The following is a 15,152-nucleotide window of genomic DNA, read 5'->3' as shown; positions in this document are numbered from 1 at the left end:
TAAATAAAAATCATCCACTAGATCTTCAAATCTGCAGACGTGGGGAGTAAAACCGACCTCTGCCAGAAAGGCAGCAGGACCTTTTATGAAGGATTGGTCACAGATTCTGTGTTTCTTGTTGTTTTATTTGTCAGTATGTTGACATGTGTCTTGCTACACAGCTACAGCTACGACATGTAGCTATGTAGCTATGCTAACTAGCGCTAGCACTTTTCCATGATGAATAAAAATCATCCACTAGATCTTCAAATCTGCAGACGTGGGGAGTAAAACCGACCTTTGTGTTTATTAAGACAGCCTACAACTAGCATGCCTCCCTCCTAAGCTCCTTGTTAGCACACATTTGTGCAGGTAATGAAAAACGGAGGAGGGGTTCAGTATTATTTTATACAGTCTATGGGCTGAACAAGCTCCGAGCTCTGACTCCGTGACAGACCGGATATTGTTGTTACGTAACAAAAACACGGAAGTCTGAAACGGCTCGTTTCACACACATTTACAGAAAGGTGGAGAAATCAGAACAGGGGCAGAATGGATTTTTTTCATTCTCGAGGGGTTTGTCGACAGGGACACATATTTCAGGTAGAGAACCATTAAGAAGTCAATTTTGCATGATATGTCACCTTTAACTTAAAACAGTCAAAAATTGTAAAATACAACTCAGAGGAACCAACTTTCTTGCCTCTTAGAAAATCCAAAGTCACAACTCACAAGTTTTGCCCAAATATGGACATGGCTGACTTGATTGAGAGGCGGGCACCCTGTAGCTGTTAGCGAAAAGGCTAAAGGCCCGCCTCTTTTCCTCACACTAGCTTGGATGAAGTTTGGTTGAGTTCAGCATTTCCAATATGGCTGCCACCAACGATTGGCTTCACAACGGCACTTCAGAAACAGACCGCATGATGAACGAAAATGTTTTTATATTATTTTTTCGGCAGCTGTATGCTTCTATAAAATGTGGCTTTGCATTCAGTTACAATGAAGAAGTTCACTAACTCAGTAAGTGTTAAAGGTGACAGATCATGCAAAATGGACTTTTTAATGGTTCTCTACCTGAAATATGTGTCCCTGTCTACAAACCCCCCGAGAATGAAAAAAATCCATTCTGCCCCTGTTCTGATTTCTCCACCTTTCTGTAAATGTGTGTGAAACGAGCCGTTTCAGACTTCCGTGTTTTTGTTACGTAACAACAATATCCGGTCTGTCACGGAGTCAGAGCTCAGAGCTTGTTCAGCCCATAGACTGTATAAAATAATACTGAATCCCCTCCTCCGTTTTTCATTACCTGCACACATGTGTGCTAACAAGGAGCTTAGGAGGGAGGCATGCTAGTTGTAGGCTGTCTTAATAAACACAAAGGTCGGTTTTACTCCCCACGTCTGCAGATTTGAAGATCTAGTGGATGATTTTTATTTACAATGGATAAGTGCTAGCGCTAGTTAGCATAGCTACATGGCTACAAGTCGTAGCTGTAGCTGTGTACCAAGACACACGTCGACATACTGACAAATAAAACAACAAGAAACACAGAATCTGTGACCAATCCTTCAGAAAGGTCCTGCTGCAGGCGCCTCTCCGTCAGGATCAGATTCTGGATCAGATTCAGAGGGTTGAAGTAACGTGATCTCTGAGCAGCCGTGTATATTCAGCCAACATGTAAACATTAGATCAACGTGCTGGAGAGCCGAGGCACATCCACTTCCTGAGGGGGCGTGGTCAGAGAGAAAACAGAGTGTTCTGAGGAGGACTGAAGAAGAGGGCTTTTCAGGCAGACCAAAATCTGATTTCAAAGTGTTTTTTTGAGCATAAACTTTAAAGACATGTTTTGGGGACCTCTTAGGCCAATATATATTGATGAAAAAAGCGTGGTATGTCACCTTTAAAACACAAGTTTGCATGTTTTCCTTCCAGGTTTTCCATCTGGTTTTTCGTTTCCTTTTATTCAAAGTTTGACAGATATAGGATTTCATGTAATGCAGCACTATGCGTTCAGTTAGAGCGAGGGGAACCTGCTTATTTATATCCCCAGGTGGTGCAGTTATCGTTGACCTCGCTTTGATAAGATCTGGCAACTTCATGCTGAGTCCATCATTAATAACGTTCGGACTTAGGAAAGTCGTTTTATTGAAAATGTTCGATGTGTTTTTATTACAGGAAGGCGGTGATATGATCAGGAAAAAATTTTCATTACTTTGGTTGCGTACTCTTTCAAGCGTGCAATCACAGCTCAACAGACTGAAGTAATGTAATAAAATTGAGGCTTTGAGTGGGAGAAGTAATAACACGAGAGGGTCATAAATAAAAACACTGATTAGAGCATCAGTCAGACTCCAGACATCAAACTAAATCAATTCAGACGATCAATCCGTCTCCTTCAGCTTCGGTCGCCACACAAAATGTGGCACACACTGCAGATAAATCATCCCCCAGTAGTTTGATATCACACACACCAACGTCGGCCAACAGAATGAATTTTCTTTAGACTAAAACCACATTTTCGTCCCCCCCTGACCCTCTCGCATGCTCATTCTGGGCAACGGCGGGCCCACGTCCAAACAGGCTTCATTTGATCTCATATCTGTGTGCGTGCAAAGTCAACGACCCTCTTCCAAAAAGAAAGTCTTAAATTTTTACCCTCGCCTTTATGGAGGGCTGTCAGGACTTGGCCGGACTCATGTTGGTGTTAACTGCACTTCACAAAAGGCTGTTGTAAGCCCTCACTTTGGGTTGTTTTAGTGTATTTACATACTTTCTTAATGATTATTATAGTTGGACTGAACACTCCAAAAATGTGGATGTCATTGTTGAATCTCTATAAACATAACATATATAAACACGGCTTCTACATCATTTTATAAACACAGTATTTCACTCCATATGTTCGTCTGTGCATCGAGTAAGCTGTCAATCATTACGGGGTCAAAAACTCTCGTTAAACCGCCTCTCTGTGAGAAAGGCGCCGCATCTTTTTTTAAGGATCATGGAGCTTTTAAATATCTCCAACAAAAAAGAGTAAAACCAAAACAGGCTGACCACTTTTTATTCATGCCATGCTAAGAGAGCAGGAGTAATGAGCTTTTAGGATGTTTACCAAATGACTTTCTTTCCATTTAGTGATGTTTAAAATATCATTTACTCAGCGATTCAGCTCGCATGAGGCAAAGTAAGTGGTAACAGATAGCTTTACGTAGATGGAGTTCAGGCGAGGACTGAAATCATGAGAGCATCACATAAAATTCTTTGCCTCACTTATCATAATGATGGATAATTTGAAGAAAAGAAAGAGATTGTTTTGCATATTCAGGTCATGCTGCCTACCCCCAAATGCACCAGTTACAAAAAAAAAGCTTCTAGGATTTACAGCAAGAGAAGGGAACTTGATGAAATGCTCTCTAGAACATCTCACCAGTGTAAAAAACAGGATGAAGTGGCCCCTAAGGTTTACGTCTATGGAAGAAAACGTGATCAAGAGTCCCAAAGGATCCATTGCACAGACAGAAAGGATAGGAAGAAGACACTGACAGAAGCTCTGAGAGGAAAAATACAAAAATCAGGAACACTTTAAAAAACAAGAAAGAGAAGGCATCCAGAGGAGGAAAGGTGCCATCTCAGTGGAGAAAACTGCCCTCTCTACAGCTCCTTTTAATTAATGAAAATGCAACAAGCATGTTCTTTAATGTGCCTCTAGTGTGGGGAAAACATGAGAAACCCCTTCAGTGTATTTTAAGTTGAAAGCTGGGATTAAATATCTTCTAGGGTTGCCCTATGAATTGAACAAATTAGTGGAGAAAACATGATGAAGGTTCGGGTCAGTTGCTGCTCCAGTAAAGAAAATGTGATGCCCTCTTTAGTGTCTTTCCAGTGTTGAAAATGAAGTATCCTATAGTGTGTCTCTGCCGTGTATTAAACATGATAAGTGCTATCTTGTGTACCCTTTAGTGGAGAAAACATGATAAAGCTTCCTGTACTGTGCCCTTTAAATTGAGGAACTGTTCAAAAATGCCCTTTATGTTCCCCCGATAAATGGTTGCCATCTCACCAACAAGCTTATCAGCTCCACAACAAGTTGCCATTCCAGTGGAGAAAATTTAATAAAGTGCCTATTCCAGTGGAGAAAGCTGAATAAATGGCCCCTTTGTTGCACCCTGTATGTGAAAAAATCTGGATAAAATGTAATCTCTAGTGGGGAAATGAAAGGAAGTAACATCTGCTACTGCCTTCTGTGGTGCCAGTCTAGTGGAGAAAATGTAAAGTGCACTCTGGGATGCCCCTTCATTTGAGAAATTGAAGCAGTATGCCCCAAACAAGCTTTGCAGCAAAATATATTTTATTCAAGTTTCCTCTACAGTGCACATGCAGAGGAGAAAATGTGCTTAAACGCCCTCCAGGACGACCATTTAGTGGAGAAAATGTAAAGTAGTACCTTCTCAGCTAACTCAGATTGTTCCTCACTTGGAGGAAATGTGATAAAGTATCCACCAGGGTACCTTTGCAGCAGAATGAATGTGATGAAGGGAAAATCTAGACTAGCATTTAAAATCCTTCTTCTGACCTACAAACCTCCTAAAGGTCAGACATCTTCGTATTTTAAAGAGCTCATAGTGACCTATAACCCCTCTAGATCACTACGCTCCCAACATGCAGGCCTGCCCGTCGTACCTAAAGTCTCTAAAAGTAGTATGGGAGGTAGAACCTTCAGTTATCAGGCCCCTCTCCTTTGGAATCATCTACCAGTCAGGGTCCGGGAGGCAGACACCCTCTCTGCTTTTAAGAGTAGGCTTCAAACTTTCCTTTTTTTTAATAAAGCTTATAGTTAGAGCTGGATCAGGCTTGGACCAGGTCTTAGTTATGCTGCTATAGGCTTAGACTGACACACTGGGATCCCCTCTCACTTACTTTAACTCTTCCTGTCCCATTAAAGTTACTAACCATCAACCTTTCTGGAGTCCCTGAGCTCCCTTGTCCCGTAGGTTCCTCTGCGGACAGACTCCAGCTGCTACAACTACTACTATCCGTCTCCCCACTATCATCTCTCTCTCTCTTCATCTCCCTCTATCCCTCTCTCCAACACGGTCTCAGCAGATGTGAGTCTAACATGAGTCTGGTCCTGCTGGAGGTTTCTGCCTGTTAAAGGAAGTTTGTCCTTGCCACTGTAACTTGCTAAATGCTGCAAAGTGCTCTGCTCATGGTGGATTAAGATGAGATCAGACTGAGTCCTGTCTGTAAGATGGGACTGATGGGACCTGTCTTGATGTTGGGTCTTTGTTAATAATAGAACATAGAGTATGGTCTAGATCTGCTCTGTTTGGAAAGAGTCTTGAGTTAACATTTGTTGTGATTTGGCGCTATGTAGATAAAGATTGATTGATTGAAGTGACTTATTGAGTTGCGTTACCTTTACACTTTCCTACCAGTGAAGAAAATGTGACAAAGAGTCCAATATTCCTTCAAGTGGACAGTAAAAAAAGTTGTTCTTAATCTCAAAGCAGTCATGTAAGAATTGTAATCAGCCTTGAATGTTGAAACACTTGATCTTCATGACCTCAATCAGCTGCATGCATTTGTTTCAGAAAAGCACAACATGTTTAATAAAATCACTTTTCCTTTCGTGGTTCTCATTGTCAAAACATCCTGTTGTAATCAGGAAGAAATAAATTCCTGTGTTTGGCTTCTAAGGTGAGGACACGTCGGACAGCCTAGCCATCCATGGAAGCTTTTAATCAGCCAGAGAGGGAAAAACTGTTTCTCCTGAGAGGATCAACACGTGGCTGCAGAGAGGCTTTCACATGAGCAACGTCGTCATGTGCCCACAAAACCACACACACCAAGAAACACATTACTCTCACCAGCTGCATACCATCACACACACACATACGCACGCACACACACACAGTAAACCTCAACAATCAACATCAAAAGGCACTGCAACACATCAGCAGCATCTTTACATAACGTCTGTGCACCAGGAATCTGTCTGGGAAGTCTCTGTTTATTGTTTTTATTGAGATTATCTGTAATGTATGACATGGGAAGAAATTATGTTGAATACTCTGATCATGGCTGTTGGCCAAACAGGAGATTGCCATGGTCGAAGTTAATGGTTGCTGTGTCTGGATGTCATTTTTAATCTGGTGGGCAGCCTGACACGTCTCTCAGAGCTCCAAAATCAAGAAGTCATCAGCAGTTGTTGTTTACCAGCTTGTTCTGATTCCCATGTCCTTGAATAACACGGCGCCTCAGGTCTCATATGGCGGTTCAAAAACCCAAAGACAGGCTTAATAAAGTGTAAATCATTTAAAGCTTAGATTCAACTGAAAAATAGTACAAAGAAAACCTTTAAAAAGATGAAACTGAAACATTTTATTGCTTTTTTAAATAAATGCCAACTTTAAAGTTGATGCCAGCAACACGTTTCAAAAGTGTTGCATCCCTTCTTGTTTCAACAACACTATAAACCATTGAGAACCGAGGAGACCAGTATCTGGAGTTTGAAGTGAAACGTTGTCCTATTCTTCCCTGATAGAGGATTCCAGCTGCTCAACAGTTCAGGGTCTTCTTTGTTGGGTTTTTCATTTCATGATGCTCAAAATGTTTTCAGGACAGCAGGGAGGCCAGTTTAGCACCTGGACTCCTCTACTAGGGAGCCATACTGTTGTGCTCCAAAACCTGTATACATAGTTCAGCATTAAAACTAGGGTTGGTAGTCTCGAAAAACCAGCGTGAATTTGAATGTAGCATTTCCTCATGACTCCGTCTAACCCCTCCCCTCCTCCCTCGGAGCTCCTCCAAAACGACGCCCCCCCCGCTCACATGCACGAGTGCCGCTGATTCTCGACCATATGATCGTGACTGATTAAAAACCGGTCCTCACCAAAACGTTCTCATAGTGAAAGTTAAAAACACAAACAAACATGGCTGCTGTTAGTACTCACAACTATCATGCTAGCATTATCCAGTTGTACCGGTGACACGATATCAGGAGAAAAGTTATAACACATATATAATACTGTAACAGCTCTACTGTTTGTTAAACGTGTTCAGTGTAGATGTTCTTAATTCCTACAGTGTTGACAGTCAGTGAAGGCATCAGGAGAGGTGTAGAGTGTGCAAGCGGGAGAGAGGAGAGACAAGAGGAGAAGTTCTTCATTCATTCAAACATTGATTGTTGTTTTGTTGGTTGGCGTGATCACGGCCGACAGTGACCGGTTATTAAAGATCAACGTGTTCACGAATCTGCTCGTCATCACTACAGCGTCCGGACGGACGCTACAATAAATATATATTTTCTGTAGGACTTACTGAACGTCATTAATTATTCTGCTTGTTGGTGAGAGCTTTTTAGACTCTGATCTGGACTACAGTCCTGAGCAAAGCACCTCATCAGGTCAGAGGGGACAGGCCCGAGGACGAGCGAGAGGGGCAGTAAATAGAGTCAGGGGAAGTAGAGGCAGGAGACGGGGACTCGGAGGAGTGAACGCCGGGGAAATGTACGCGCAGGAGGAGGGCAGAACGGCTGGACGGGATTTGATTGGTTTAAAATTTGGGGAGCCAAAAAACGCTGATTGGTTGTTGTTTTCCCAGGTTTACTCCGGCTGTAGATAACAGTTTTTTTCACTCTTTTTTAGGAACACATTATGTATTGATTACCATCAGGACATAAAGATCATTTTAACCAGTATAACAAAAAGTGTATCTAAATCTGATTACCAACCCCAGCTTTAATGGAGTCATCCCAGATGTGTAAGCTACCCACGCCATGGCCACTTATGCATCCCCGTACCATCATAGATGCTGCATTTTGAAATGTGCACTAACTCATCAGGTGGGCCTACACCTCTTTAGAGCAGAGGGCGTCCATGATTTACAAAATGAATGGCTAGTTTGACTCATCAGAGAAGTCACTGTTTCAGAATCGTGTTCATATGTAGCTCTAGGGAGAGTTCAGACAGGAAGACTATAAAAGCAACTTTCTGCTGTCTTTTTAAATGTGTCTCTCTCCAGCTAGTTCCTTCTTGCATTGATGGTGCGCACCCCTCCACCTCCCCATCTCCACCTGGTCTCTGCAAAGTCTTCAATTCCTAGAATTTATCAACCACCACCACCAGAGTCTGGACTTTAAGGGGATTTCCTCTGCTGCCAAATTCACACATCCTATGCTCACAAAATTATCCCCATAGAGTCCTTACGCCAAAGATTTCTGTCAAGTTTCATTATTCACTAAGTTGTAATAAATAACATTTAATCTTCAAACTGTGTCTCTCCTGATTGAAATATGGTTTCCTCTTTTCATGGTTCAGTTCTAACCTGCATTGAAGGATGCAGTGATGAACTGTGAGACAATTGTTTTTTAAATGTGTTTTTAGATGCGGTGAGTTCCACTACAGAGTCATGTCTGTTTTTAAAGCAGTGCTCTCTCAGGGCCCCAAAGATCACATCCATCCAGTCCTTGTTTTGGTCCTTGTCCCTCTGGTCCCTTTTGTACAGAGATGTCTCCAGATTCTCTGAATCTTTTACTGACATTAGACGATGAAATCCCCTCATTCTTTGTAATGCCTCCTCCTGTCTTTCTGTCTGAGAGACTCAGCCTCTCTGGAGTGTCCTTGTTATACCCGGTCATGTGACTAACCTGTTGATCATTAATCTCATTAGTGTAGAGATGTTCCTCTTGTCATGTTTTGGTCTGTTTTCTTTTAGTGATGTTTGGTTATCCTTGTTCAGGGTTATTTAGTTTCTGGTGCCTTTTGTTTCATGCCTTGGCGTTAGTTTTCCTGGTGTTATATTTCATTTTTCTCCTTCCTTTGTGTCCACCCTCATGTCTATGTATAGTCTATAGTGTTTTATTTTGTAGCTCTTGCCCCCTGTGTATCTAATTTAGTCTTACTTCCTGTCCTCGTGTTTCGTCTTCCTGTGTTCCCAGTGTTCTTGTTTGTTACATGGATGTCTATTAAGTAAGTTTTGTTTTATCTCCTTTTTATTAAACCTTTCTTTTAGTCTGCATTTTGGATCCTCTTCTTTTGTTTGCCTTGTTTTTTCCCCTTTTGGCCACATTCACAGAATCCGCGAGGATCGTTTTGCCTCACACAGACATAAAAGCTGGTGCAACCTGCAACATTTAAGATTGTACATTAAAAACTCATATTCATCCTCCTCTGTCTTTTGCCACATTGTTCACTGCATATCCCTTAAAACAGGGGTGTCAAACATGCGGCCCGCGGGCCAAAACCGGCCCGCCAGAGGTTCCAATCCGGCCCGCGGAATGACTTCGCAAGGTGAAAAAACTACAGAGAAGACATTAACAGCTATTTTTCAATAACAGTAATTACTATTTCAAATTTGTCCTCTGGGGTTTGCATAAAATCATTGCGCTGCGGGGGTCCATAATAGTCATCTTTACCTTCTTCATTATTATAATCTCTCTGTTCTTTTGCAGTAAACATTACTTATTTTACTAAAAACATCCAAGGGAGCCGACGGGAGAACCAGGGGCTGGTGTCGGCCTGGGAGCCGACGGGAGAACCTGGAGACGGAGACGGCAGGACCTCTGAGTGAGGAAGGGACTCAAACAAAAATCTGACCCCCAAAACAAAAAAGGTCTGCTGGGTCTGTTACTGGTTGGATCATTCTGTCATGGCGTGGAGAAACAAGGGAGGAGGACCCAAGATGCAGACTTAAAAAATAAAATAGTTTTAATAACCAATAAGGTACCGACGAAACTTACTAAAAACATCCAAGAATAAACCCAAATAAAACATAGGGATCACAAGAAAAGAAAGACAGAGAGAACACACTGAAGATACACACACTCAACAGAAGAGAGACGTCCACACTACAAACAAACACACAAGGACAGAAAGTAACTTAACTGGAAACACAGGGATCAGAACTACAAAAAAGAGAACACAAGACAAGAGTAAGAAACACAAGAAAGTACAAAAAGAGACATGGATCATAAAACACACAAGAGACACAAAGGATAACTAACACAGAATAAACAAGGAGAAACCAAGGAATGAAAAACAAGGAAAAACCTGAACTAAACTTTGACTTATGTCATAAAGTTTTCTAAAAACACCTCACACATGTAGAGATTATGTTCTTGTTCTTGTTCTTGTCCTTCTTCGTCTCTTTCTCCCAAATGTGGTCTTTACAGAAGACATTTAACTGATGTATTAATGCGTATCACTGATGATGTGTTGGTGGTCTTTGCTCTATTTTGAGTTTTCTACCTTAAAAGCATCCAACCCTCTCTGTTTGCTTATCTCAAGATTAATATGAAAATTTATGAGCAACATTAGCGACTTTCAAAGTGATCTCTCCCACAGCTTCTACAATGAGACGCTGTCAAAAATAAGGTTAAATATGTCTCACTGAGCCAAACTCCTTACCTATTACCGAGATAAGCTCCGGTCATAAAATTGAAAGGTGGATTAAACATATTTTTGCGGCTTTCCTCTCAACACTGTCCAGAGAAAACTTCATACTCTTATCCTAATCCAAGCTGATGATAAATCCAGAGAAAGTACATAAATGTCATAACGTATTAGACTTTGAGTCGGACATTGTCTAAACAACACAAAGAGTACCAGAGTGCATTCTCAAGATGAATTATGTGCAACATTATCATCTTTTTGTGTGATATCCAACAGCTTTTAAAAAGATATACAGTCAAACTATGCTGATATATGTGTTTAATAAAACCAAACTTCTTACCTGTTCCCAAGATAAGATTCGGTCATAAAACTCAAAGGTAGGATGTGTGTTCTTCCAACTCTGCTCTCGACACCGTCCAGAGAAAACATCATACGCTTAATCCACTTCCAGACACGATTAATCAAGAAAATAGAGCTTTAATGCAACAAACTTACCGTGACTCTGAGAGTGGAATGAGTCAGCACTCACCCTGAAGTGTCTCTGTTTAGAGCTCTGAAAGTTTGACAGTGAGAAGTAAGTTATCAAGCTAATCAAGATACTTTTCTTTACCTTAATATTTCATGGCTGTTACTGGAGCAGGATTATCAAACAGACGTACGCTTTCTGTTGAAGTTTCAGATGGAGAAACTCTACAACCAGGGCTTTGCTAGCTAAAAGAGCTAACAGGGTTAAACATTTATGTTGGTGTGTGAATGCATCACTGCTCTTTGAGGACTTAAGAGTTAAACCGTGTGCATATTTACGTTATTCGGACATTTATTGGGACACCGGAGCTCACATCCTGACACCGGGGCTGTGACGGGTAACGTTAAACCAGTACATCTGCTCACCTTCTGTAAGCTAACTACACAGTTTAGCTGTTGAAACGTCAGCTAATGAATTGACGTAGCTACAAACTGCAACAGTCAGAATGTAGTTGATAAAACACTACTGCAGTACCAGGCAGTACCATAAGGGGGTGCTACCTTTCTGTGTTGGTTTCATATTACAAACAAGTTGCCTCTCTCCGAGACCGCAGTTGTTGTTATGTTCCGACCAAGAGGCAACCTCTGGTCTCAAAATATGAAGCCAATGCGGAAGTGTTAAAAACTGCAGTTCATCAAGCGTCCACTTGAGGCTGTCTGTAGAAACATCGGAAACCACATACACACACATTCAAAGAAGACGATCTTTACAGCAGAAATAAACATGTTTACAGCCTGGTTCAAAACAATATTTTAATCTGAGTAGCTAATTTCTCTACCAACACACACTGCACTGTACGAGTTTCTTATTACTCTGTATTTTTTAAGATATTAAACTTAAGAGTTATGCCCAAATAAGGGCATGACCGACTAGATTGACAGGTGGGCACACAGCTGTTGGCGTAAAGGCTAAGGTCTGCCTCTTTACCTCACACTTGCTCAGACGTAGTTTTGTTGTGTTCCGCATTTCCAATATGGCGCCCGCCAACAAACAGCTCTTCAGGAACAGATGGGTGACGTCACGGATGCTACGTCCATTATTTATAATACAGTCTATGGTAGTGATGAGTTGGTGTAAGCTGTGCTTATCTTTTATTTGTCATGTAGGATTTATGAAAATAGCACAGTGGAGACCTGCTAAGACCGCTAGCTCTCTCCAAAAGCAACACATCACCTCATCACCCTGCATCCTGATAAAAGTAGTCTTAAAAAGAAGATCTGTATTGATTTATGTGCTTCCACAACAAATGCACGCTTTGGAGAAACACATTTTTATGACAGTGGGTGAAGGTGCTCATGGGAAATACAGTCTTCATCCCAGAAAAAACACTACCGATTTTGTCCAGAGGGGTCGCCAGAATCAACATAACATGAGAACTCCTCACACGAACATTATCAAGCTCCACACTTAAAATAATGTGCACTGTGATGTAGTTTTAATCTGATAATCCAACTTTTTTTAACTTAAAACAGTCAAAAATTGTAAAATACAACTCAAAGAAACCAACTTTCTTGCCTCTTAAAAATCCAAAGTTGGAATAAATGGTTTTCACACCCACCAGAGAAAACTTTACACACTATCCTGATCTAAACTAGTGATAAACAGATACAAGGTGCTTTAATGTGATAAAATAGTGCCTACAAATCTTTACAGGTGTTTTTTACAGGAGGTTTACATCTTAAACAAACAAAGAAAGACAAATGAAAAGCCTCAGGTGTGTAACCATGTCTCATATATGCTCTTGAGTTTGTTTAAACATTACTCGCGGGTCTTATCTCAAAGACATCCGCTGCAGCCGAAGGAGTGTCTGCCTCTCCCTCCTCTTCCCCTCTGCATTACCCATTCACCTGATTTCAGTCTTTTGAAGTCCTTAAATGAAACATCTGCACATTACAGTCAGAGGAAGAGGAAAAGCAGACATGTGTCTGAGGTTTACTGGCCTGAAAAAAGTGGGTTTAAAAGACACAAGAGGGGAATAAACTTCCCTTTGAAAACGTCTCACGGTCAATTTCCTCCATTTTATCTGAGCATGATCCGGAGGGCTGCTGGCCCCCGAGAGCTCAATCTCATGTTTCTCTGCATTTCATTCAATAAAATTTTACATCCTAGTGGACGAGCACACAGATAAAAAAGCAGCGTAGTGTCTTAAAGCCAGCGCAGAGAGAGTTTTATCAGCGGCTGCAACAGATTGTCTCCATTTGAAACATTTTTATAAGGTCCAGGATTAATATCAGTTGTGCTTCAGCCGTCCGGAGAGATTATATTTCATAGAAAAGCATTTTGGCAAAAGAGTGCGAGCGCTCTCTGGCTCAAGTGGTCGCGCTATCAGAGGGCAGTCACTTTGTACTTCGTCCTGTTTGACAAATTACTCGGAGGTGGAAGAACACAAAGTCCTGGAATACTTCAAATAAAAAACAGGTTTAAGATCTGCAAATTAGAAAGCAACAGCAACAACACACAGACCACAGAGTCCAGGACAAACAGAGACTGACACACCTGATGGATGGAGCACTTTTATTAGACTGCAGAAAGGATATTTACTCTGTTTTTATCAAAAGAGGGAGGAAAGAGAAGGAAAAGAATCCCAAAAGAGAGAAAAATAAGGGTTGGTTAAAGTGTGGGGGACTCTGGCAGACAATTTGAAAGGACGGTAATTTCATCTATCAACAAAGTAATCTGGATTCAAGTTATAAGTTAACATTTTTTAGTGAGGAAAAGTTTTTCTTTTTACATTGGAAAAAGTTGTTGACAAAATTAGGCTCCTGAAAGAATGAACAAAAGGACCAGACAGAAGAAGTGACCTGACAAAGAGAAAATACCTCCTAAAGGCATTTTTCAACCAGAGGAACTTTACCCTGGAACTACGTACGTTTTGACCGGTGGACCCAGGGTCTAAATTTAGTTCAGGGGTAGTTAATCTCCCTCCTAAAAAGCCCCTGCTAGGGGGGGTAGTACTTTCAAAAGGCGTTTTTCCACAGCAGGAACTTTACCCCTGAACTACGTGCGTTTCGACCGGAGGAACCGGGGTCTAAATTTAGTTCAGGGGTCGTTAATCTCCCCCCTGAAAAGCCCCTGCTTGGGGGGTAGTACTTTTCAAAGGTCCTGGGACTTTCGATGGAACGTAACTGTGTTTGTGGAGTTTACACAGTTGTTGAAACACAGAGGGAGTTCCTGGGAATGCAAACTAGTTTAGTTTAGGTTTCAAAATATTATTACATTTTTTTTTCTTCTCCATAAGTCACTGGCCTGATTTATACAATCTACCCAGGACTTCAGCCCGCGGTCGAAACACAGACAACAATGGGGGCACAGGAACCTTTTAGTTCCGGGGGAAAGTAGTTTTGGGGGCTAAAAGATCCCGGAACTCTTGGTCGAAATGCACCTAAAGGTCCCGGGGGTTTTGGGGGGCAGGGCGTGCAATGCTGAACGTGTCTGATTGGTAGATTAAATGAATGAAAGCCCAACAGAATGAGCTCCCTAACCCGACAGAATCAGCTACATACATAACATCAACTATTTAGGATGTAATAATGAGATGAATAGTGTCTTTCATCAAGGAAACTGATCAGTTATTAACAGTTTTAGCAACATAAGAAAGTGAATTAATGTCAAATATGTCATAAAATATACTTCTCAAAGAGTTGAAAATGTTTAAAAGGTCTAAGTGTTCAAATAGAGTATTTCTAAGAGAGGTAAAACACTTACAATGTTATAAATATCTGTCAAAGTTGGTTATCTGTGATCTACCGGTTGACTTCCACCAGATCCGGCTCCGTTGGACGGCTGGAGTCATGTGACCGAGGTTTTCCAGCGGTAATCACTGAATCAAGGATTCTCCTCCTCCTCCTCTCCTCATCCATGTTGTCTTTCTGGTCCTCTGAAAACCTCTGACCTGTTGACTCCAGGCCTGGCTCCTCTCACCATGACTTTGGTTTGTTGTTGTAGTGAAGTGAAATACGATCTGGTGATAACACAGAGTGTTTTATTCTGAAAATTAACCGGATGTTTTCATTTTGTTTTAGTGAAACGTGACTTCCTGTCCCGCTCCATCTGATCTGTTGAGATTGATGCGTCGTGCTCCGGTGTCCTGCAAAAATAGAAGTCCTGCGTATCTGATCTAGAGGGCTCTGAACTGCCGGATCAGAGACGCAGCCGGAACGCAACAGAGCGGATCCAGTGGAAGTTAACACATTGACTAGAATAGAAACCTATCAGATCTGGTGCCGTGACGGATCAGAGACGGACTGGACACGGAT

This window comes from Notolabrus celidotus, chromosome 6 (genome assembly GCF_009762535.1).
Source record: "Notolabrus celidotus isolate fNotCel1 chromosome 6, fNotCel1.pri, whole genome shotgun sequence".
Lineage (NCBI taxonomy): Eukaryota > Metazoa > Chordata > Actinopteri > Labriformes > Labridae > Notolabrus > Notolabrus celidotus.
Note: the sequence above shows the minus strand (reverse complement) of the source record.